This window comes from Myotis daubentonii, chromosome 14 (genome assembly GCF_963259705.1).
Source record: "Myotis daubentonii chromosome 14, mMyoDau2.1, whole genome shotgun sequence".
Classification (NCBI taxonomy): domain Eukaryota; kingdom Metazoa; phylum Chordata; class Mammalia; order Chiroptera; family Vespertilionidae; genus Myotis; species Myotis daubentonii.
In genome coordinates, this window is record NC_081853.1 from 39,089,660 (window position 1) to 39,115,088 (window position 25,429).

The 25,429-nt window shown below is 39.5% G+C and overlaps 1 pseudogene; it reads left to right on the forward strand.

Annotated features, from left to right (window-relative positions):
- The first annotated feature begins 1,362 nt into the window (after positions 1–1,362).
- Positions 1,363–25,429, forward strand: part of LOC132215439 (WD repeat-containing protein 53-like) — an 83,862-nt pseudogene continuing 59,795 nt past the window's right edge.

Sequence of the window (25,429 nt, forward strand, 5' to 3'; positions counted from 1 at the left end):
CCTCTACCGAACACCAAGGGAGTGTTTGTCTCAGTAAACTGAGACAGCAATTTTTTTTTTAAATTTAAAAACATACTTAGTTTATTTAAAGACGTTAGTTTGGCTTGTATGATTATATATTGGTAAAAGGGGAGAAGAATGATATTTAAAAGCCATATCATTTTGACATTACAGACTTCTAATTTAACCCTGAATTTAAAAAATATATATTGTTTCAGATACATTTCATGCTCTTAAATATTCAAGAATCTAATGTAGTTTTGTTACTATTGCAATTAGCTAGTTATTAATATTATTAATAGGAAAGGAGTGAAGGGAAGGCCAGACATTATAAGCATGGTCTTTCATACTCCAGGAAGCTGAAATTTCATACTCCTCAGAGAACCATTGGTCCAGTCCCTGCAAATCACTGGAGAAAGGGGTCCAACGAAGGAGCAGGTGGACACATGCGCAGTGAAATCAGGGTGATATAGGTCAGGTGCTTGCCTTCCATCCAGCCTGGGAAACCATGGATTGGCTGGGGGTTAGGGGGCGAGTGGGTAGAGCCACTTCAAGCCTATGAAATCTTAGAAGGTTAAAATCCCCAGAGGAATACTTGCTCTCTTGCTCTTCTGGCTTTGTTCCTACTTCCTTGTGATACTATTGTAATAACCTGGTTATTATTAACAGGAAAGGAGTAAAGGGAGGGCTAGATAATAGAGGCATGCCATTTATACAGCTTTGCTAATTCAGCACTCTCTGAGCCTGTTCCCTGCTGATCAATGGGGGAAGGGACTGGACAAAGGCTGTTTGGACGCATGCCCAGTAAGGTCTGAGTGCCCTGGGAAGGTGCCTTTCTGTCAGTCACAGCTGGAAGTGAGACAGTGGCCAGAATAGGCGTGGTCACTGCAAGAGCAGGAACCTGAATATTTAAACTCCTAGACAAAAGGGAGTTCCCTCTCTTGCCTCTCCTGCTTGCTTGTGCTCCCATGACTCCTGTTACAGGGGACACACTCTCCGGCACCCACGTGACTCATGGCCATGTGGGACCCATTCATGGACTAAGGGGCTTTAGCAGATGCTCTGCTGGCCCCAGCTGCACATGGAATGGAAACTCTGGACACTGACCCTCCTTTAGGCTCTGCTGGGCCCACAGCTGCCCCCTTTATAGCCCTGGTTGAAGGCACAGGGAATGTAACTCCATGCAAATAAAGTCTTTTACCACGTCTCCATCTCCCTTCGGGGCTTTTGAAAATGGCTATTTCAGCGGTACCCCAAGAACCCCCTTCCCATGAGCAATGGAGAAATCTAACCCACTAAATATTTTGGTAATACTTGCGCTCGCCCGTTCTCCCTCCATAACCATGTGGCCCTAGAAGCAGCATGGCCCAGGGCCATGCAGACTCCACACGCAATGGACTGCAGCCCAGAACACAAACTAAGCTAGCCAAATGCTGGACTGGACTGTGCAAACATGGGACAGAGGCTCTGGGCAGTGACCTTGATCTTAGCCCTGCTGAAGACAAAATGGAACTTTGGCCATGGGAGGGATATGGGACTTTGGAAACTCAGGGGTGTAATTCCACAGAAATAAAACTTCCCATGATAGCTCATCCTCCCATGGGGGCCTCTGGCAATTCTTATTCCAGCAGCACCCCAACAAGCCCACTTCCACCAGCAGCAGGTGGGAACATGGAGAGCCCCCCACCGATATCAGTTTTACATCGTCTTTCATGTTTCTTTATGTTCAGGAATATCTGACATATCATGAAATCAACTATTCCTTATAATCACTTTTAAAAATTAAGCATCCAAGCCCGGCGGGCATGGCTCAGTGGTTGAGTATCAACCTATGAACCAGGAGGTCACGGTTTAATTCCCAGTCAGGGCACATGCCTGGATTGTGGGGCCTGCAGGAGGCAGCCGATCCATGATTATCCCTCATTGATGTTTCTATCTCTCCCTCCCATTCCTCTCTGAAATCAATAAAAAAAATTTTTAAAAAAATTTTAGCATCCAGGATCCAAAGCTAGAAGAGAATCTGTATGCATTTTTCAAACCAGTGAGAAATGAAAGTGTTACAAGCAAATGATGCCCACGGGTTATGGCAGGAATGTTGATACTGAGCATCATCTATCAGAAAACTCTGAATGTGGGGTTGTGGGATATTCTGGTTTCACTAGGCTTACTAATAATAACAATAAAAGAGAAAATCTCTTGCTTTTACTCATAATCTACTTATTTCCTCTATAGGTAGAGTACAGTCTGTTTCCTTTACCTCAATAAAATCAAAAGCATCTGGTATTAAAAGAAACCCTATATGGGAACATCATGTGACAGAGGGGAGCTTCTCAGATAAACTTGTGCTTCAGGGTCGACTCAAAGCCTCGTTCAGGTGTGTAAACTTGCACAAGAACCTAATGTGTCTGGCCCTCCATTGCCTTCCCATTTAGTGGGAATAAAATGCCCACGAACAGCCTTACTGAAAATATCAATAATGGGTAAGTATAAATGGCTACATAGTGGTGACTGGGTTCTAAATAAATTGAACCCCTCCCCAGCATCCATATTATTTTAGAATAAAAGTTATAGAGCTGTGATGCTCAACCTGGAATTGGGACAACCAGAAAGCACAGTGATGGATGAGCCAGAAGCAACTGGAGCTTCAGGTCAGATGATCGACATCTTCTCAGAGCATCCTTTTTACTCAAAAGTTTAACAAGATAAAAAAAAAGTTTAACTAGATAAATTAAAAAGAAAAAGTTTCACTAGAAAGTTTAGTAACACAATTTAGAAGAAATTTCAAATACTTTTGGAAGGAAACAAATCGCCTTCATTTGGAAGAGCCTGTGAAATGAATGGAACTGAAAGATAATGTTGAAACTACAAGGAAATTAATGGTTTGTTTTGACTAATGGGCAGGCTCCCCTCTGTTGCCTTGGAAATGATATGTGAGGCTCTGGGAGAACAATGTGAGATTTGGAGTTTGAAGATAAAAGTTGGAGAGCCCCCCCCCTCCCCCCAGCTCTATTAGTTTCTTGTTTGGAGACACTGAATAACTTACTCTCTTTAACTCAGTTTCTGCATCTGTAAAGTGGGAGCCATATATTTCTAAAGGGTGACTTGAAGATTAGGTGAAAATGATAATTTTCTGAAATTTTTGAACAGTAAAACAGTTGAAAGATGTAAGTTTTATTGCTGTCAGCTGGTGAATCTTCCATTTTACCAATAAAATGGACCAAGAAGTCAGAATCCAGGGAAGCCTCCTTTCTTTGAGAAGTCTGTTCTCTGCTTGAAGTCATAGATTTTGACCTTCCTTTAAAGACCTTTTTTTTTTTTTTTTTTAAGCTGAGCATGGATTAAATTAAATCTCTCTTGATTTCCCCATCTGTAAAATGAAGGAAATAGAAATTACCTCCGTGATTGTTCTGAGAATTAAAAGGACAAACCGAATAATGAGATTATCCTGCAGGGGCTTAAAGATTCATCTCTCAACATTGCAAATTCCTTCCCTTTCCCCCCTCTTCTATCCTTAACTTGTCTCTTGCAAGTTTCTTCCAATTTGAGGAAAATATTCTAGAGCCTGAATTCTGTTATAATGGGTTTTGGCTGTAGCCCTGGAAACTTGCTTTTGTGTGACATGGTCTTAAAAAATCTTCTTGTTCAAAATTGTGTATTCACCAATTACTTTGAAGAATTTTCTCTGATTAGCTCTTTCATGAGGATGAAGAATAAAAGGATTACAGGAAGGTCACTAAACAATCCAATCCAGATCCTTCATAGCGCTAAGAAACAGATACTTTTTCTCTGGTTGGGAACTCTGAGTACTTGAAGCTTCACTGTGCCTGTTTACAAAGTCATCAGGTTTTGTTTTTTTTTTTTTTTTAAATGCATATTATGAATATTTAGGAGTCCTCAAATCTAGGATTTTCAAATTGCCAATTAATAGAATACTTTATTCTTTTTTAGGAAAAGTTTTAATGTAGTCCTTGGGAATTGAATTATTTTCAAAGACTTCTAAGTCAGTTGCATTTAATTCTCCCCAGAGAAGAAGGAAGAATTTCTGAAATTATAGAGAGAAGACCTGTCTCAGACCACAGAGGCCATTCAATTGTAAGGATAACTTAGAGGTTGCTGCTAGATGCTAAGTGTTAGGAAAATAAAAAAAAAACCCAAAGTTGATGGCCCTAGAGTGTTGTGGAGGATGGGCCTGTACGATATAATGTAGTTGGGGAAAGCCTCTCTGATGAGGTGATATTTGAGCAGAGATTTTAAAAAAGAGACAGCCCTTGGCTATCTGGAGGAAGAGCGGTCTAGGCAGAAAGATGAACAAGTCTGAAGGCTCTGAGGCAGTAGGGTTCTTGGCTGACCTGGGGGGCACAAAAAAGACAGCAGGACTGGAGCTAAAGGAGTGAGGAGGTGGCAGTGGATAAGGGCAGGGGGATACTAGAGACCAGAACATGCAGGTCTTGTAGGCCATGGTAAGGACTTAGGATTGTTCTTTCAATGACATTGGAAGCTTTTGAAGCCAGAGATGCATGATCTGACTTATATTTTAAAGGGATCCATCTGTCTGCTGTGAAATCATAGACTATCATGCAAGAGTAGAAACAGGGAGATATGTTAGCAGGCTATCACAATAGCCCAGACAAGATATGATTGTGGCCTAGGCCCAGGAAGAAGTGATGAAACTTGTTTGGCCTCTGAATTTATTTAAATGGTTGAGCCATCTAGGTTCACAGATGATTTGCCATGAGGTGAAAGAGGATAAGGATTCAAAGATGCCTCTAAGGCAGCCGTGGGCAAACTACGGCCCGTGGGCCGGATCTGGCCCGTTTGAAATGAATAAAACTATTGAAAAAAAAGACCGTTCCCTTTTATGTAATGATGTTTACTTTGAATTTATATTAGTTCACACAAACACTCCATCCATGCTTTTGTTCCGGCCCCTCCGGTCCAGTTTAAGAACCCATTGTGGCCCTCGAGTCAAAAAGTCTGCCCACCCCTGCTCTAAGGTGTTTGAACTGACAAAGTAAACTAGAAGAGAATTGCTAATTTCTGACAGGTAGGAACCGGATTCTGGAAGGGGCATCATGGGTTTGGTTATGGATATGTCAAGGTCAAGATGCCTAGTAGACATCTGGGACTGTTCAATGTCTGAGTATGGAAAGCAAGGGACAAGTTGGATTGGATATATGAAGTTGGGAGTCAAAATGCTAGAGCTAGAACTGAAAAGGGGGGAAAAATTAAGCATAACTTTTAGTAAGAGCCCAAATTGTCCTTCATTCATTCCTTGGGCTTTGACATTCCAGTTGTGGCTGAACATGCCTGGTGAACATGAATAAGGTGAGGCTGACACAAAGCAGAATGATAGTCTTTGTGTCTCCTCCTTGAGCTTAGTTTCCTGTGTGGATTAGCAAAGTCACTCCATGACTTTGGGCTTCTTTTCAGCCTGCAGCACAGATGCCTCTGGGAGTTGTTGTGAATCTCGGTTTATTAATATTTGCAAAAGTGCTTGCAGGTCCTTTGTTAAGAGGCATTATAGAGAAGCAGAGGGTTATTATTAAGGATGACATTTGCTCATTGTGATTAAAAATGACAAAATGAAATTTCAAGTGCAGAAGTCAACACTGCAATTTAATGTATAAAGGTGTCTTTGCATATCAACATGCAACCAAATGAGGTCCATCTGTATTACAGAGATTTTTCTAGTTCGCTTTCAAATGAGAATTGGTTTTCAAGTGGGGGATTGAATGTAAGCAGACATCATCAGAGGCCAAAAATATACCGTTTCAGCTAATTGCATCCGTTTGTACAATGGCTTTTTTCCCTCTTTAATTTATCACCGGCTGCAAATGGAGCCCAGAGAACTATGCACCGAGGCCGCGTCCACATGGTTTTATTTACCACTGCACACATAATTTTATTGGGCTGTAAAACAAATGGATTTCAGCTGAAGCAATTAGAACAGTACCTTCTAAGGCCACTGCACAAACTAGCACATACCCCTGGGCCCTTGCCCAGAAGAAGTTTGCAATATGCAGAGAAGAAATGTGATGGAAACTTGAAAGGAATGATGGGACATTCTTACTCATATTTCCTGTTTTTTTCTCAGAGCTTGCCATTTGTGACCCCCCCTCCCCCCCAAACTAAACCACCTGTAAACTGCATTGTAATGAAGGACTGGCTGACTCACTCGAGCTGACAAATGTGCTTAGCTGACAGTGTTTGAGGGAGAACTGAACTTAATTTTGTATGGAATTTGGGGAGAGAAAGAGAAGATATTAATAGAAAATTCATTTGCTGAATTTTGAATATCTATTTCTCTTTTAACCTAAGAAGGCAAAATTTCCAGTGTGTTTTGAATCACGGCTTAACATAAATGAAAAAAGCTAAAAGACACTAGTGTTTCTAAAGTCTTCACCATTTCTTCCAGCATCACCACTTAATGCCCAAATAACCTTGAAAAAGTTTCTTCACTCTCTTGCTCTTGACTCAATCCAATTGTGTAAACAGTGACTTCAGAGTATGGCCTTCCTCTCTTAGTTTCAGGGTGGCACCAATTCTGTATGTATCAAGAGAACAGCAAGAGTTAGAGATAGGAACCACCCCTCCTCGCCTCCACACATAAGCAAAAGGAAATGACTATGAATCTGTTCAATAACTTTTGAGCTTCTCAGCCAGATTAAGAATGAAAAACAAAGAGTTTCCAGAGATCTCAGAAGAGGAGGCTGGAAATGAGGGTTCTTGGAAGAGAGCTATTGCTGAATCTGTCCTGCCCACTGTGCCCCGGGGACAGGGCGGCTCTGCTACCTTAGAACCATATGCCTAGTGAGGAGGACCTCAAGGAGTCACTTGGAGAACATGGGCAGCTGCATGCCCAGTAGTTGCTGGATTTATGTCTGAAAGAACAAAAATAGATTGTGGGATGGGACCTGACTGTATGCTGGATCTCTAGGCTTTGGTGGAGGATCCAAAAGATTATTGTTGTGGTGTAATTGTCCTGGGTGTGTTTGGGCTAAGGATGTTTACATTTCTGAGCACCATGGGACTATGTGAGAGAGAGCGAGCCTATAAAGGACTCTATTAAGGAGTTCTTGTGACACTTTATGGAAAGTCAAGGAAGGCTAAGGGAGTCGCAGCAAAGAGAGGATAGAGGTATGCCACTGAAAGCCAATAATGAATGAGAAGAGAAGTAAAGAGACAGGGAAGATCTTACTTAGAAAATCTCTTCAGAGTCTATTGACTGCTGGGTACCTGTCTCCTGCATTTTCCTAATTCCAGGCAAAGCAATACCCCAAATAGAGATTCCAGGTTCAGGAAAATGTATGCATGCCCAGAAATGTCATGTTCCTGCTGGAGTTTTGCCATCCAGAGGCAAGGTAGGTTACCCCTACCAAATTTTAAGAAAATGGTGAGAGATGTGAGTTACGTTGGGTTTTGTCACATTCTATTTGTCTTGCTTGTTTGACACAAATGTTTATGTGGAATGGAGTATGAAGTCAGTGCAATTCTGTTGAATCAAATAAACATGTTAAGTGCCATTAATGGACAAAATCCAGGGAGATATAAAGATGATTAAGGTAACCTCATATACTTACTACCTATTATTCTGTATGTTCAGTTACCTTTCTGTGCAGACATCTTCTCTCCCTGTGATAGTCTGGGCCTGTTTCCTTGAGTTCTATAGCTTTCCCATCTCTTGCTCTGTTGTTCTTTGTTACAGATGACTGGCTCTTACAAATTGCATTTCCCAGGCTTCCCAATGGGTTTTTTCAGTGGCACGCACTCTGAGAATATTGTAGGAATTGGGGGTAGGGTGCTGGGAGAGAGAGAAACTTTTATATAAAAGTTGACTTTTTGATTCAATAGAAATTAATAATTTCCTTGAAAACAAAGGCTGGCTTATTTATATATTCAAGACTGGCTACATAATTATTGAAACCCAATTCAAAACAAAAATGTGGAGGTTCTTGCTCAAAAAGCAGGGGAAATGTGCTTTTTTCTTTCCTCATCAATCTCACTTTTGATCTGTCATGATGTTTATTTTCTTTTTTTAAAAATATATTTTATTGATTTTTTACAGAGAAGAAGGGATAGGGATAGAGAGTTAGAAACATTGATGAGCGAGAAATATCGATCAGCTGCCTCCTGCACACTCCCCACTGGGTATATACCCACAACCAAGGTACATGCCCTTGACTGGAATCGACCCTGGGACCCTTGAGTCTGCAGGCCGACGCTCTATCCACTGAACCAAACCAGTTAGGGCATGATGTTTATTTTCTATACTAGTGTCCCGGTGCACGGATTTGTGCACATTGAAAGGAAATTAATTAGAAGGTGATTGGCAGGGCAGGACTGGGCCAGATGGGCTAGACAATCCCAGGAGGTAACCTTTCATGGTCCCTCCCAGCGGCCAGTCGCACCTGGGGTGGTGCGTGGCTCGAAGGGCATCTGCAGTCACTGCAGCTCGGCAGTAAACCAGATTTGGGGCCAACAGTGCCCCAGCAACAACATAATCCATGGCCAAAGGTGGAATCACGCAGCCCTGTGAAGAATCGGGCTCCCTCCTCTCTGGTTCCAGGGTGCATCACCCAAGAACCACACTGCCAAGTCACTGCAGCTCAATGGCTCCTGCATTGAGCGTCTGCACCCTGGTGGTCAGTGCGTGTCATACCTACCGGCCTGTCAGACAGTCGTTTAGCCTTTTTTTTTTTTTTCTAGTCAAGTGAAGCAACGTTTAGCCTTTTATATCCTATATAATAAAAGGGTAATATGAAAATTGTCCCTTCCACCTGAGTTTTGACCAGGGGTTGGGGTGGGGCCAGCCCACCAATCACCCAGGGCCCTTCCCTCAAGCCAGACCCACCCCTGATTGGTGCCACCCCCTCCCCACTCGGAGGCAGGGCTGGCCAGACCCCACCCATGCACGCATTTGTGCACCGGGCCTCTATTATATAGATAATATTGCAGTCTCTCTAGTACAGGGATACTAAAGGTACAAGTATAGATTCTCACACACACCAAGGGACCCTACCATATGACTTAGCATGCATGCACATGCAGTTGGGAGGGCCTATGGGTTGGGTTGTCTCTCTTGCCTGTTGCCAGACCAATGCCTCTGGAAGTTGAGTCAGGCATCCACCTTCCCCATGGGCTTGATGCCAGTAGACAGGTAACCCCTCTGCCAAGGAGCATTGAAACAGCTATGCCAGGAGGCACCAGAAAGGCTGACCTCCACTAAATTGCTCATCCAGAGCACCGTGGTGCTGACAACTCATGGCACTGCCATCTCATGGCACTGCCACCATGCTCCACCCTGAGGTACTTTGGGGAATGTGTCCAAAACTGACCCTTTTCATGCTTGTGCCCCAGATCCATTAGGGATGGAGATTGGCAGTGACATGAGAGGGGGGCATCCCAGGATATTAAAAGTGAGAACTGGTGGATAAGAACCCATCCTGGGGATGTGGGTGGAGGTTGGACCACACATGAGCTGAATCTGTGAGTCCCTACTGCGTGCTTCATTATCTCATTGGACTTCTTTTTTTTTAAAAATATATTTTATTGATTTTTTACAGAGAGGAAGGGAGAGAGCTAGAGAGTTAGAAACATTGATGAGAGAGAAACATCGATCAGGTGCCTCCTGCACATCTCCTACTGGGGATGTGCCCACAACCCAGGTACATGCCCTTGACCAGAATCAAACCTGGGACCTTTCAGTCCGCAGGCCCACGCTCTATCCACTGAGCCAAACCGGTTTCGGCCTGGAGTTCTTTTTAAATTACAAATCTAAAGATAAAATTATTAAGAGTTCCAAGACAGTAACTATAGAGCATAAAATCCTACTGCAGGACCTTGTGTGACTATAGCTGGTCACACATCCATGAAGTAGGCCCTGCATGTACTAGTAGATACTCTCCACTGTGCCTCACAAACTAGTTTACAAATGCTAAATTATTAATAGATGACTGTCGGACAAACAGTCCAATAAATAAACGTCAGAATGAATGAACAAATAATTGAATAAATGAATGAGGTAACCAATGAATCAGGCTTACCCAATTATCTGTTGAACAGCAGAAATAATCAACCAACAATTAGCTGACATTTATTCAGTGTTTTCCACAATCAAGATACTTTTAATGGCTAATGAGAGGAATACCGGGGTGAAAGTGAAAACAATTTATAATATTTCTTCAAGGTCCAGCTCAGTGTTCCACAGCACAGGTGAAGAGGAGAGAGTGCAGTTGATGGCATGGATTCCTTTTTAATTTTGGATCCAGAAGATAAAATGTTCTCAGCTCAAACATAGATTACAGTGAATGAATGAATTATGCAATGATAAAAATGGCAAAAATCTAAAGTGTTTTTTGAAAACTATCATTAGTAGCACTGTTTTTCATGAACTGAACTCTGAACTCATTTTTAAAAAGTATTTGAAAGAATCAGTAACTTCAGTATGTGGCCGCCCTCCCTCATTTCTTATATGAGTAGAATTGAAATTTCTTCCTTTACTAATTATTTTTTGTCTTTTATCTTCTGAAATCTGGGCAAATGGCACCTCCAGGTTATTATAAGCAAATTATGTACAAATAGTAATGAATAATTCCCCTGTGATATTTTCTGGACTGTGAATTCTGCCCGAGATTTTATTGGGTTGATTAATTTCACCTAAATACATTCCCTTTGCTTTTATAAGGAAAGAAAGATTGTTCATCCATTCTCAGGACTGATCTAAGCTTTGGATTAGTTGTTATGAATGATCAAAAGCTACCACATTTGCTTTTTAATGGAAAAATGGTATTATATTTCTGCATTTTTTCTTAACAGAACATAATATTTCTCAAGCCCTAGAAATTTTAGAATAAAGCTCTTAGAAAAATGTCAATCACAACATTTTCTCCTTTCCTAGAATAATTATTTATTTGGCATAGTTTCTGCATAGGGCTTTCTGATGAGTGCAGGAGATGAAGTGTGGAAGTTGGGATTCCAATTACAATGTGAATCTTCTCCTTAAGGCAGTGGTTCTCAACCTTCTGGCCCTTTAAATACAGTTCCTCATGTTGTGACCCAACCATAAAATTTTCGTAACTGTAGTGTTGCTACTGTTATGAATCATAATGTAAATATTTGATATGCAGGAGTGTCTTAGGCGACCCCTGTGAAAGGGTCGTTTGACCGCCAAAGGGGTAGAGACCCACAGGTTGAGAACCGCTGCCTTAAGGAATCTATAGATTAGTGCATGAGATAAGTGTGTCTAGGGAGAGCTGTCATGTAATCATGCCATCTTAGTCCATTGGGACAGCTATAATAAAATACTATAATCTGTGTGGCTTACAAACAACAGAAATTTATTTCTCACAGTTCTGGAGGCTGGAAGTCAAAGATCTGGGAGCATCATGGTCACGTTCTGGTGAGAGCTATTTTTTGGGTTGCAGACTGCTCACTTCTTGCTGCATCCTCACATGATGGGAGGGATGAGGGAGCTCTTTCATCTCTTATAAGGGCATTGATCTCATTCATGAGAACTCCACCCTTATGATCTAATCACATCCCAAAGGCCTCACTTCCAAATACCATCATATTAGGTTGAGGATTTGAACAAATGAGTTTCAGTCTTCTCAGAGACAGGTGCAGGATGAGCTGTAGGAGAATTTAGAAGGAAGATTGTTTCCAGCTGGGAGATTGGGAGAGCCTGAGTAAGAGGTTATGGAAAGGAGACAAAGTAAAAATGCTAGAATTAGATAATTTCTTTGAGTCAAGGAAAATCCCCTTGAAGACTGAAATCTATTGCTGGAGGCCAACTGTTACCTGTTATTTGTATTTGTTTTGGTCATTAAATTTATGGGAGCACCTGATAATTCCAAAGTATGTATTTCCAGTCTTCATTTATGAGAGATTTGGGGAAATTGTTTTACTTACAGGCTAGCAGGGTCCTGTGTAATAGGAGAGTAGTCTATTCATTGTCCATTCACTCACTTATTCATTCTTTCACTCATATAGTCTCTGCAACACATTAATTGAGCACCTATTGTGTAAAAGGTGTAAAGGTCACTGAGCTAGATACTGGGGAGAGTGTGAGTAATGTGGTTAAGTTGTTCTCATAACATGTAATCTAGATCTTTGCTACCCTGAGTGTGTCTAACAGACCAGAAGCATTAGCATCACCTGAGAGTTTGAGAAATGCAGAATCTCTGACTGCCCTCGCTCCACTTAAGCAGAATTTGCATTTTAACCAGATTCCCAGTTGATTCATACACATATTAAAAAATGAGAAGTTGAACTCGTAGCCCTAAATAGAGTGAAGCAGTCTGCGTGCTAAGATGTCTTGGTCAAATCCTCAAGAGAAACAGGAAAGCATATATATGCAATGACTTTCTTTATTGAGAAGGGGCTGTGGGTTTCAAAAGAAACTTCACTTAAAGTAACTAACTGAAGGGAAGAACTAAATCCCAAATGTAAAAAATTGAACGATAAAGAGACTGACAAAACTGATCAACTAAGATTGTTTTGTTGTTGTTGTTTGTTTTTTTACCTTTAATGAGACTGGAGAGAGATCTTAGAATCCCCGCCAGCAGCCCTAATAATTTGAGTTCCTTGAATTAAATGTGATCAGCTTTTCTTCCTTTGCCTAGAATCTGTCATTTGTCAATCTCAACTTGTGCAAATATTATTTATCCTTCAGTAAGTAGCTTAAATGACACCTTCTGGTTAGAGTCTTTCTCGGTACCCCAGTTAGAACCAATCCCCCTCTCCTTTGAATATCCCCAGCAATATAATCTATACGTCCCTGTCCTTATGTGCATATGTGCAAGTCCATGACTTACTTCTTTCCTAAGAATGCTTGTAAGGAAAACAGGCCCATGCCCTATCTCTACTATTCACAGCACATGGCATATTATTATGCACACAGTAGGTCATCAGTTATGCTTCTTGAGTGAGCTGAGACACATAAATCACCACTGAATTTTTACATATGTTAAAATAGAGATGCAAACACATTTACTATGCTGAGTCAAGAGCCTTGAAAACTATAAAGTAGCACTGTTTATGATTTATGTCATTAACAGGAATGGTTTTCTCAGAAAAACTACCTTGAATATAAACTCATAACTAGCAAGGTCCCCTTTATGGCTTCCTTCTCTTTGTAAAAATTCAAAAAACCAGCTATTGTCACAAAAACCCATCCTGCTATAGTCAGACCTTAAAGATGCTTTTTAGGTATTCTAAGTAAAAAAGCTACTCATTGGAACACTCTTTTTGTCAACTCTGATGGCTCTTTATTTAGATTTTTATCCATCTCTGAAGCCTTTCCTGTCACTGGTTTGTCTTATGACATTAGCCATCCTAATGCATGGAGTGTACTAGAAAAACCTTGTTGGACCGCATCACCATCACTGGCTCCTCTGCAAGCAACTCTCTTGTCTTCCTATGCTTCCTTCTCTCTCTCTACCTCCTCCCCAACCCCCCAACAATTTAATTACCTCTCAGCCTCTTACATTAAATAATCCCCAACTGGTGTGTCGACAGCCTTTTAATATTCTCTATTTTGTAGTGTTTAATAAAATATACAGCTTCTTTATTCTTGTGTTTTCTTATTTGTAGGCTGTCATGTTACCTGTCTGTGCAAATACTTAGCTGAAGGTGACTTATCTCAGACCTTGCTTCTCCCACAGGGGGGCGAAAAAAAATCAGTCTTTAATGAACTCTGTGCTAAAGTAGATTAGCTGTTTTCTTCGGCTAAGATGGATGATGCTATCAACATTATTAAGTCACTAGGTCTGAATTTCTCTCTGTGCAAATCCAATGTAATAAGTACCATTAAGACTCCTGTCAATCCATCTCACTGACGTATTATATATAGTGTTTGGCCCAAAATATAAAATGATACTAGTCCTGATGAAACAGTTTACTTTATCTATTTCGTTTTCTTGCTTTCAAGTGGCTTGACCTTACCTACCGTCATTTGGCAATGGGTTTTGTTTCTCAAAGAGTTCATAATATATTAGACAACCTGTGACTTGTCCAATTAACTTAAAAAATTGGAACATCTCTAGATTAATAGGAAAGCTCTCTTATAGCCTCATTTTAAGAAGGCTGAAAAGGTTTTTGTTTTTATGCATATATGAAGCATCTCAAGCATTTTTGTAACCATTCCTACTGAGGGTTAGAAAACTGTATAGAATGTTCTGGGCTGTGATGGTAAGAATGGATGGGAGGGCCCTGCCTATCTGGAGGGAGACACTGGGAGAATATTTCTCACAACCATAGGCACTTGTTACTGAAACTCCCCAGAGCAAATAAACAACCTAGTAAATTTAACCTATGAAAAATTTGGGGAGGCATAGTGGGTTGGAAAGGAGAGTTAGGTAAAATTTTCAAAAAATGTAATATCTGCTATAGGCTAATGTTTCCTTTATGCAAACATAACAGCATTCTCCTGCGAATTACTCAAACCCAGTTCATCCACCTACAAAAAAAGGTGAAAATTTAGGAGAAAAAAAAAAAGCTTTTAGCATTTCATGGTTATGTGCAGTATTTCATCTGTCTGCTTATGGAGATATTTTAGTAAGAGTGTAACATTTTCCTTTTAATATTGTGCAGATTCCTTAAGGTTAAATTTGTTCCTGGGTGGTTCTGGGTAACTTCTGAGAAAATTTTGTCTTCCTGTCTTTTTCTTTTTTGTTTGAATCCACTTTAATCATTGGTGAGAGCCACTTGTGCAAATGGGTACTTCCTGGCCCTTATTTGCTGACATTGGTATGTTGGAATGACCCCTGAGTAATGGAAATTGGAATTTGCCTCTTCTGACTTCTAATAAGAGGTAAAAGCTGAATATTTGCAACATAATGTCATTTCATTCACGAAAGAAACGTGCTTATGTTAATATTATATAGTGCAGAATTCTCCTGTTATTATTAGAAATAGTCTAGGTGGAGAATTAGGAATACCAAAAATAAATGGAAAGGTAGAGAATTGTTCACTGACTCGTTCCTAAATGTACTTGCAAGGAGAAAAAAATTAATGGATATTAGTATTCTTTTATTGTGTTTCCATTCCTCAAAGAAATGATGAACTGTGTAAAGAAAGAAAAAGTTCTTGCCTGTACTTTATCTGTCATTTATATAAAAATAGGCTTCTGATTAAAATACATTTTAGTGGCTCTGACTGGGGAGAATTTATCTGTGAAGAAAAGAAACTTGAAAATGATAACGTTTTATTGTTTGGTATTATCAAAGCTACAAGTCAAATTCTTTACAGAGTTCAGTCCTAGCCAGACTCGGTAGAATTGCTAATGCAGCCTTCCTTATGTGGCTCACACCTTTACCGGGAAGCGCCATCTGAAGTTCTGCATGCTCTTTTCATCCATTTCTTTTTTTGTGTTACAATTTCTTCTAATACTTTCTATTTTCCTCCCTCAGCGAGATTTTCTCTTTTCCAAAGAATTTTCATCTCTTGAGGTCATATGGCTTTTTGATGACTTCTGCTATGTTTTAGGTAAATTCAGGGTGCAGCTTTTCTTTTTATTTTTTAATATATTTTTATAGATTTAAGAGAGGAAGGGAGAGGGAGGGACAGAAACATCAACGATGAGAGGGAATCATTGATCACCTGCCTCCTGCATGCCCCACACTCAGGATCGAGCTCGAAACCTGGACATGTGCCCAATCAGGCATTGAACCGTGACCCCTTAGTTCATAGGTCTATGCTCAACCACAGCCATGCCGACTGGCTGGGTGCAGTTTTTCTTGTGGGGGAGTAGTGGAAAGTTGTTCCTTGCCTCTGTTGGAGAGTTGGAAACTTGAAGGGACAACTACACCAGCACATACATCCCTCTGGCCAGGAGGTGCTGTAGATGCAAAGCAGTCAGTCCCAAGGCCATATTCTGGATGCTTACCTAAGCAATGGAAAAGATTAGAGTTGCTGCTTTTGTTGTAAAGCTTTTATGTTCAGCAGATAGCCATGGTAGGTATGTAATCTAGAACCCTGCTACTCAAAGTGTGGTCCGTGGTCCTGTAGCATTGACCTAACCTGAGAGTGTGTTATAAATGTAGAGTCCCTAGATCCCCCTACTGAATCAGAATGTGTATTTCAACAAGATCCCCAGGTGATTTCTATAAGCATTCAAGTTTGAGAAGCACTGGTCTAGAGACACTTCTTTAAGTTCTCTAATCATAATATTTGTAAAACAGCATGAATGACAGTTATGCACCAAAAGTCATGCTAAATGCTTTGTATGGCATTGTTTCCTTTAATCTTCACAACGTTCCTCAAAAGTTCCTTTTCCTGTCAGCCTCATTTGGCAGGTATGGACCATATGCTCAGAGTTGGTCACACAGTGAAGCATCCTATATAATAAAAGGGTAATATGCAAATTGACTGAACGGCAGAATGACCGGTCGTTATGCACACACTGACCACTAGGAGGCAGATGCTCAATGCAGGAGCTGTTCCCAGCCTGCAGGCCCTGGTCACCCAATTGGGGCCTGCTGACCAACCACTTGGTCTCTTCCCCTGGCTAGCAGGCTCTGATCGCCCAATGGCAAATTGGGAACCAGGGGTGGGTGGTGGTGGGAGGCGGGGCTGGTGAGTGGGTGGGAATGGCCAACCTCTTGGTCCCTCCCCCTGGCCAGCAGGCTCCGATCGCCTGATGGCGAACAGGGAACCAGGGGTGGGTGGTGGTAGGGAGTGAGGGGGGGGGGGTCCTCCTGCCTGCAGCTGGGAAAGATGGCCCTGATTGCAGGCCAGGGACCATACTCATACACGAATTTCGTGCACCGGGCCTCTAGTTAATTCATAAAGTAACCAAGAAACGAGATGTTCTCCACATTGGTTTTTGACTGTGTGCTTTGAGATGATCAGTTTCTTAAAAGATTTACACAAATTAGACTCTTTAGAAACTGACTTGTAAACACCAATAAGCATATCTCCTTATTTTAATAAATATGAAATAAAGTAATTGCCACATAGAGCAGACCACTGATTATGGGCATAGTCCATCTCTGTTTGTTGAATATCCTGATGGGAAGACAGAGTAAAATCAGGAGTTTTGGGGTTAGCCTGGAATTAAAGTGATGAAAGTTGGCTGATGGTAGGAGAGTTCATTGATGATTCTAATGTTTAATGTTACCAAATAGTGATAACTTGATGTAACTATCTCCATTACATGGCCATGTATATGCCAAGGAACTTTAACACAACTGTAAAAAATGCTTTAACAATCAACTGAAAAAGACAACATGCATAAAGAGATGGAGCATTTTTTTCTAGAGATATGGAAACTATACAAAAGAATGAAACAAAATTTGAAGAAATAAAGGCAAAAAACTAAAGAATTTACCAGATGAGCCTAACAGCAGATGGACTAGAGGAGAGGATCGGTGTACTTGAAAGACAGGTCAATAGAACACAGCCAAACAAACACAAATAAGAAAAAAAAGAGTGGAAAAAAATAGAACAGAATAACTCTGTGGGACAATATCAAATACTCTAGCATGTAATGAAGTCCCGGTAAGATAGTAGAGACAGAATGGAGAAGGAAAAATATATCTCAGCCTAAAGAAAGAGAGAGAAAATTGTCTTTTCTGGAGTATATAATTCTACTCACGCTGGAAGACTAAGGTATGGGCTACATATATATCCAATGGGGGTCTCTTTAGGATATTTTCCACCAGTTAAAATGCCAAATCATGACATATATTGCCTTCAGATTAATAGGTGTTAATAAGGATAAACCTTAATAGGAATATGTATGGTCTAATGAAAGCCCTCCAAATAGAATTGATGCTCAAAGTTTTATCCTATGATTAATGGATACTTGAACGAAAATGCTACACCAGCAAGCTGGCTCTTTCATAACTAAAATGTATCGTTTTAGTTTCACTTTTATATGGCTATTTTCTGCTTTGTTTTTCCTCAGAGATTTAAAAAATTTTGCCTGGTTTCTGGTAGGGAGACAGTGTTACTGATTCAAAATTCATAGCTGTGATGGTGTGTCCCAGGAATATACTGAGATGGAGTCAGCCTCCAGAGTGTTACAGAAGAGCTTATTATTATTCCATTTTTCATAACTAATATAATCTTGGCCTTGAGAAACCAAGTGTCAGAGTTTTTACAGTTAATAAATTCCATGAATGAAGCACACCACTGTTGTGGTTATAAGTATTTGGAGTACCCTGTTTGTACTAGCCCATCATTTTATGCTTCCCTCTATGGGACAATAAAAAATGTTAAAATGAGAAGTAGGGCCATCAGTGATTGTACCTCATAATGATGGTCAGTTTTGTTCAAGAGGTCAGACTTATTTCTAAAAATTGAAAAATAAGAAAGAAAGATATTTTTTATTGTAGGTATATGCCTTTAGAACAAGCAAAAAATATATAAGAACTACATTTTATATGTGAGATGGAAAAAATGTCCATCTCTTTAGCTGTGTTCCTAAGAACGGGACCCCAATCTTTGAGTAGTGTTTTTAATGGCTATGCTAGCTGGCAAAATTGCATGTGCACTTTTGCAAATTTCATTACATTTCAAAATATTTTTTTGTGACGTCTACTTTTTAATAGATTCCCAATGTGTGGTTAGGCTGTCTATTATAGCTCTAATGGACGTGTTATCTAAATAACTTTAATACCATCTTAACTCATTGGATTCACCAAGTGTTCAGGAATTCAGCATTTATGGGGATTGTCATTAAAGTTAATAACATACATTGATCCGGTAACCCTTAAATTTTACTTTTATTTAAGGTTGAAATAAATTAGATAATACTGGTCTTAATTATTTTCTAATTTAGCCATGCCAGTTTTTAATAACTATTCTGGTTGATACCCAAGGAATATATCATCAAAGACCATCATTTTTGTTCAGAGAGGAGTCAAATCATAGGTGTCTTGGTCTTAAATTCAAGTCTATATGCTATGAAAGAGAGAGCAAGAACTAGTGTTAAGTGTGAATATAAAATGCATTACAAAAAATATAGTAACACAGGTGATATTTCCAGGCATGGGGATGAGTGTTGGAGAGGCAAATGAACTTGATACTCTTAATTTTATTTTTTTCTGACTTCTGAGTATGAGAACAATTAAAGTTGAATCAGATGATACTTGCAGGGAAATCTTTGGAAAGTGTGTATGCATGACTTTAAAGAATTCTTTGCCTTTAAAAATCAAACAAACAAAGAAGCAATCCTACTCTTTTTAGGTACCATGAAAATGGGTAGATTTTTAAAGAAGAAACTTATAAGATTTGTAGAGAAATGGAAGCCAACAAAGAGAGGATTTAATAATATCTTCAAAATTATATGTATGAAATCATGTATAGTGCTCTGTATTATAGAACTAAAATCAAAGACAATAAACAGGAAGATCCAGCAAGTTGTAGAGAAATATTTAAATTCTATCAAAACCAAAACCTTCACAGGAAACAGCCAATTAAAGTAAGTACTCCATGATTTGGTATTTCTGTTCCTCTCTCTGTTGTCCTATCAGATATTATGAGAAACAGAGTAGTAACTGAGCCAGAAATTAGATAGAAGTAATTGGTGTGCTCTTGGTGTGAAAAATATGTCATATATATGTTTATGTGTGTCTCTGTCTACATAAATCCACATAATTATCATGTGAAGACACTTGGATTGCTTTTCATCTTTTCAGTAATACTCCTGGTCTGTGCTTGGTGTTAGTTTTTATCTTATTTTATGTGTATAAATGTATGCTAAGTTGAGAGACCCTGAGTTCTATTTCCCCAGGAGGAGTACTTGCAAAATATTTTGATATATAAAGCACTTTGAGTTGATATCCTATAAACGTTTCTGTGAGGTGGGCAGCACAGCCATACCATCCCCACTTGACCAATGAAGAATTTTAGGGCCAACAGACTTGTCCCATTTGATACTGTGATACAGTAGAACTAACAGAAATCATTTTCAAGTCTTTTGGCTCTGAATCTAGCATTCTTTCTTCTACACTCTATCCATGCCACAGTTTAGAAGTTTTTATCTATTTTTATTTATTTTATTTTTTAATCCTCACCTTAGGGTATGTTTTATTGATTTGAGAGAGAGAGCGAGAGCAAGAGAGCAAGCAAGAGAGAGAGAGAGAGAGAGAGAGAGAGAGAGAGAGAGAGAGAGAGAAAGAGAGAGAGAGAGAGGTGAGAGAGAAACATTGAGTGGTTGCCTACCAACTGGGGATCAAACCCACAACCTTTTGGTGTTTGGGACGATGCTCCAACCAACTGAGCCACTCAGTCAGAACTGTATTTTTTTAAAAGTCTTCTTGTAATAAAGAAAACAAACAAACAAACAAAAAACCCCTCTGTGTACCCAGAGTGAGGGAAGCAAAGAGTTATCATGTTGACTTTATTGATAAAAATTTATCCAGACCTTCCCATTCTGTTGGCTACTATCCTGACCACATGGTGTAAAATTTATAGTAGAAAATAAACTGCAGCAAATTCATTAAAGAGATCCGAGAGTGAGAGAGAGAGAAAGACATACTAGTAATGAGATCTGTATTTACTTAGGAAAGTGACAGTTCTACTTCCACAATAACAAATAGCTCTTCAGTGTGTTCTCTAGCCTCCATTCCTTCTGCCACTACTTCAGGTTGGCTCTCTTCCACTTTTATGACACATAGTAGGTACCAGAAAGCAAAAATGTATTGAAAGAAGAAATATCTAATTGGTTTGCCTTCCTTCTTTTTGAAAAGGGGTTAGAAGTAGTGGCAACTGAACTTGAACCACAGTGTGAGGAATTCAGAGTATAACTGTTCAACCACCACACCATGCTGTTCCCATATCATTAGTTGCTATTACAGCCAACCTAATAGGCTTGAGGGGCTGGCATTGCAGCATCAGCAGGGGACTCTTTAACAGTTCAGATTTATTAATTGTAAAACTCAGCTCTCTACAATCTCTGCACTCCATTTGGCCACCGCACTGAAATTTCCTAGGCAAGAACATTACCACATGCAATGAAGTTTTTAGTAAGATCCTGGTACTTCCTGACTGTTTAGCTGCTGCTTATTATTTTATTTACATCATGAATTCACAAGGAGGAATCTTTAAGAACTGAAGATTCAACCCTGTGAGGACTCGGGCACAGCCCTAGATATGGCTTGACTTGTCAACCTGCCTTGTGCCTGGGACTCTTTCAGAAACTCTTCAATCACTCCTTTGGCAGGAAAGAAGGCTGTTTAAAATTCCTTTATAATCGGCAGCCCTCTCTGTAGGAGAGCAGCCTAATGGAGATTGAGGGAAAGCAAGGTCAGGCAAGTTCCTTGTGTTTCCTTTATTCAACTAGGTCACTTACTAGCCGTGACTGGGGAGGGATGATGTTGTGTAATTATAGCAAATCCCTATAGCACTTCAGTACTGATAATAATTAAAGACACTAATATTTCACCAGAAACATTGCCAACCACCATCCATCTCCTTGCCACAACCTTGGTTTCCAAAAGGGCTCCAAGTCATTTAGATTTGAAAAAAGTTACATGAAAATAATATGTATTAGTCACTCTAAAAAGAAGACAATATTGTGTGAGGATTTCCAGACTAATCCACTTCAATCAAGAAGGAAGACATACCTTAGCTGGTTTTGCTCAGTGATGAGAGTGTCGGCCCATGAACTGAAGGGTCTAGGATTTGGTTCCGGTCAAGGGCATGTACCTCAGTTGCAGTCTTCAGCCCTGGCCCTTTGTGGGATCAATCTATGTGTCTCTCTCACATCGATGTTTCTTTCTCTGTCTCTACCCCTCGCCTCCACTCTCTCTAAAAATCAATGGAAAAAATATCCTCGGGTGAGGATTAAGAAGAAAAAAAAAAAAAAAAAAGGAAGACCTATGTCTGAATCACTTTTTGTCCCATGGTATTCATTCATCCATGTTTTTTTAAAATTTATTTTTATCCAAACCTCAATATAGCTTAGCAATGCCCATAGCAACCCAGCTAGAGAGCTAGAAACTTTTTGTAGCTTGTTTTGGTCATTTAATTAAATTTTGATCAGTGAATTTTGAGTACATGTAATACATGCAACTTGCTCATCATGCCTCTAAAAAGGAAGCAGGTAGCTCTACATTATATTTTTTCACATTTCCTGTGGACTGATCTTAGTATGGTGCTGATGAGCCAGCTACAGTTGAGAAGAGAAGGGCAATCCCCCAGGTATAGTGGGTGATTAAATAAACCCGTGTCTCTGGATACCACTTATGGCAGAACTTCCTGCCGTTTGCAACCCCTCCTACTTCTGAACTATAAATTTGAGAGAGAATAAATTTATACTTTGTTAGAGGTTCTATTGTTTTGGGGCTCTTGGTAGAGAAGCTTACTTTTACCCAAACCCAAAGTCTTTTCTATGGACCTAAATCTACAGTACCTCTTATTGATTTAAGTTGGCCTTGGTCTGAGAATCACAAAATATCCAAGGAGCTAGAACATAGTCACATTTGAATCGAAAGCAGGTGTATTTTGGGAAAGTTAAAGACAATTTTTGAAAGCTAGGGTGGTCAAGGTATAACATATGTCATGGCATCAGATGGACTTACTCCTTATGTACAGTCATGCCCGCACATAGTAACATTTTTGTCAGGACAGACCACATATATGACAGTGGTCCCCTAAGATTATAACAGAGCTGAAGAAGTCCTATTGCCAAAAGACACTACAGCCACCATCATAGCACCATGCATTTTTGTTGTCAACAGTATTCAGTAAAGTAACATGCTGTACAGGTTTGTAGCCTAAGAATAATAGGCTATATCATAGAGCTTAGGTGTGTAGTAGGCTATGCCATCTAGGTTTGTGTAAGGGCACTCTATTATGTTCCCACAACAAAATCACCTAGCTACACATTTCTCCAAATGTATCCCATAGTTAAGCAGTGCATGGCTGTACTACTGATCTTGAGCTTTACTGAGCCTCAGTTCCTCATCTATAAAATAGTAAAAATAATGCATTGCTTACAATATTGTTGTGGAGATCCCAAGCAATAATACATATGAAGTACCTGGCAAAGTTTTTTCTCAATAATGCTAGCTTCCCCGCTACCCCATTTTTTTCTACTTATTTCAGCCTTGTTTTGAGGTTATCTAGAATATGGTCTTGTTGTAGTCAGACCATAAATTGTTATATAGTGAAGGAAGGTGGGGTTTTTTTTCTTTCTCTTTTATATAGTGCTAATTATTTGGAATTTTTCTGTGTTTTTAAGGCTGTTGAAGAAAGGGTATGACCTTGAAGTAGGCCTGGCCACCCTCTCATCAGTTCCTTCTCCTCTAATACTTTATGAATAGTGAACTTTGGAGCTATGTGGAAATGGGGAGGGAACTGGAAGTATAAATGATCACGCTTCTGAGGGTTGGTATTACAGTTATCAAGAGGTTTTTTTTTTTAATAGAAGTCATTTCCAAAAGGCTCAAAAGCAAATGAAAATGGACACAGACTATAGACCTCTGTCCATGGTGCAGTCTATCCCTTTTCACCTTTATTGACAGGGTCTTGTCCATTATAGTGCTGATCAGAGCTAATGGTAGTCTAGTTGACATCGCAACTCACTGCACTTTCATTTTTAATTGAAGAAAACCTTTATCATCTAGTCACTTTTCATTTTCTCTTTGATTCAAGATTCCCTGGGGAAGGAAGGTCAACCTTGAATCAGTCTGAAGGAATGTGGTTCATCTGGGATGGGTCAGTGTCCTGATTAAGAAGAGAAAACGGGCAAATTATATTGCAGTGCACAACTTTCAATGACATACTGCACTATAACCCTTCTGTGTGAGGAAGTGCTTTGAACATAGTTGGATAACTGTACTCTGGGATCAAACCAAACTTAGTTCAAATCTTGGCTCTCTCATTTATAAAGACTAAAAGTCTTCAAAAATCTCTGAACCTTAGTTTCATCATCTTTAAAATAGGAGATGATAATGTGTCTACATCAAAGATAATATTACTTGGAGGATTATTGTAGTGTGGATTAAATAACTCAATGTAGGCAAAGCATCTAGAATTAGCAGACACTCCAAGGATAGCTATTTTCAAGCCATTTGTAATTGAAGTACTTCTCATTTTCAAAAATTTATTAGAAATGTCTTATAGAAGGTGAACTCTGACTCAGTCTGAGATTCATCCTATGCAAATATAATTTAAGAAACGTTCCAAAACCAAATGTAAGTGGAGAGTTTCATTGCTTATAATTTTGAAGTTTTGGTATTTCTGCTCTCATTGATATAAACATATGTGCCTGCATTCTCTTCTAACCTATGGAATCATACTACATTCAAGATTCCTTACCTGCTATTTTCATGTAATATGTGGTGCTTTAAATTCTAATTTATTCATTTCAGTATAAATAATTTGCAAGATAACAGAGGTATTTTTGGCATAAACTATATATTGGGTAACTCGAAATCCATATCTACTCCCTCCTCACTTCCTTTGTTTACTAGGAAATTTAAATTGAACTAACAACTTCCCTTGAAGTTAGGGTATCATGTGACACTTTCATGAATAGTATATTCTGATAAATAACGTTTAAGTGGAAATCTGTGAAAAGTGTTTGGGCAAACATTCATTTTTAAGGTTAGAAAACAGAGGGTAGGATATAAAAAGGCTTGTGAAGCTTTTTCCCAACCATCTTCTTTCTTTCTGACATGTGATTGTTGCTTAGAAATGGGGCAGCATCCCACAACTCAATAGGCTAAAAATAATGGAGCAAAAATGTGGAAAGGACCAGAGTTTTGATGTCATCAGTAAACATTTAAATCAATGCTTTAGCCCTGCATTCCATTTTCAACAACTATTTATTGGGCATTTACATGTTACAAGCATACTCTTAGATTTTGGAGAAACAGCAGTGAAAACAATGAACAAAAGTTTCTGCTCTTATGAACCTTATATTCTAATGTGAGAAGAGAGACAGAAAACAAAATTCTAAGGTGTGTGCATGTGTGTGTACAGTATATAAAAAATGATTTAAACAAATCCTGAGAAAAATAAACCAGGAAAAAGAGAGGGCTAGGATTGCCAAGGGTGTGGACACATATGGGAGTTAGAATCTGGAAAGTGAGAGGTGACTTGTGTTCTGGACTTTATGTTATGCAATACAAATGAAGACTGTGAAGTTAAATTTACCCTCACGGTCACAAGACAGATAGTGTTGGTGAATATTGGAGTGAGAGGGGACTTGCTAGGAGAAAGCAGAATTTTAGGAATGGTGATATAGATGCTGGGGAAGGGGTGGTCTTATTCAGAGTCCTGCCTGGAGAGCTGGTAGCTCTTCTCCTGACTCCAGTCAACGGACGTTAAGAAAAACTCACCACATTTCAGTTACTGCTGCACCACTTGCTATTAAGAAAAACCGGCCAGCATTTGTTTAAGGCACAGCACATGGGGTGTTCTATTACCTGCAGCTGGAAATATTCCTTATTGAAAAGATATAGCAGGAAAAATGAAC